The following is a 1101-nucleotide window of genomic DNA, read 5'->3' on the forward strand; positions in this document are numbered from 1 at the left end:
TGCTTATTATTTTCATCTCAGATCATTTTCATCAGCGACAAGTATTTCCTTCAGAATATCCTGTTTAGATGGGACATAATTGGTTCCTTCAGCGAATGACAACACCCACTGTGTTTGCCAGGACATGAAGTCGACAGCGAGCTGAAATAGTCTCACAAGTTGCTGAAGTTATCGAGGTGTACAAAAGTCTAAAGGGAACTAATGGAATAAACGTCGACCAAATGATTCCTCTATGGGGCAATGTAGAACAAGAAGACGCAGGTATAGGTTGAGAGGCGGTGGATTTAAACCTGAAATGAGGAGGAAGTACTTCTCGCAGAGAGTGTTCTCGCAGATTGGTGAATCTCTGGAACTCGCTGCCCCAGAGCGTGGTGGGTTCTGAAAGATTGAATGGTTTCAAAAGGAGATAGATATATTTCTGATGTTTCAAAAAATGTTTAAAGGGGAAAGAAGAACAGATGGGAAAGTAGACTTGAGACCAGGGAGAGATCAGCCATGATCTGATTGAATGACGAAGCAGGTTCGAAGGGCTGAATTTGCCGACTTGAGCTCCTGATTCCTTTGTTTCTATATTACTGAGTGGAACTTTCAAAACTCAAGACCCACCAACCTCATCAATGTGGCTCCAGTGTAATCTATGTACATTACATCCACCGGTTCCCCTTTATCCACAGCACATGTGTGTCCTGGAAAGAACTTCGGAACGGCCTCATTATGTGGTTAATCGCTTTGTGATTCTCTGTTTCCGTCATCTCACCTCTCCTGACTTCCACCCAACAGGATGTTATGTTTCCTCCCTCCTGCATCTCATTTGCGCAAAACGTTCTACATTTTTAAACATCCCCAGTTTCAGTGAAAGGGTAGAGAGATGAAAGAAAAGCTTTGTTTCTCTGTGCACACACGCTCTCTGACTTTCTGAGCTATTCCAGCATTTTCAACTTTCAATGCAGATATATGATCTATTTTGGATGACAATGAAAATATAATTATTTAGCAGATCTCTGCAACGGAGGCTCGTTGGTCTAGGGGTATGATTCTCGCTTTGGGTGTTGAAATTCACAAGCTTGCGAGAGGTCCCGGGTTCAAATCCCGGACGAGCCC

At 43.2% G+C, this 1101-nt stretch overlaps 1 non-coding gene across 1 annotated transcript; it reads left to right on the forward strand.

The window, feature by feature from the left end:
- Positions 1-1011: 1011 nt before the first annotated feature.
- On the forward strand, positions 1012-1101 carry trnap-ugg (transfer RNA proline (anticodon UGG)). Its single transcript is given in 2 exon segments — positions 1012-1047; positions 1066-1101. It is a non-coding gene; the product is annotated as a tRNA-Pro (tRNA).

The sequence above is a fragment of the Mustelus asterias genome, unplaced genomic scaffold, assembly GCF_964213995.1.
Source record: "Mustelus asterias unplaced genomic scaffold, sMusAst1.hap1.1 HAP1_SCAFFOLD_216, whole genome shotgun sequence".
In the NCBI taxonomy this organism is placed as follows: Eukaryota; Metazoa; Chordata; class Chondrichthyes; order Carcharhiniformes; family Triakidae; genus Mustelus; species Mustelus asterias.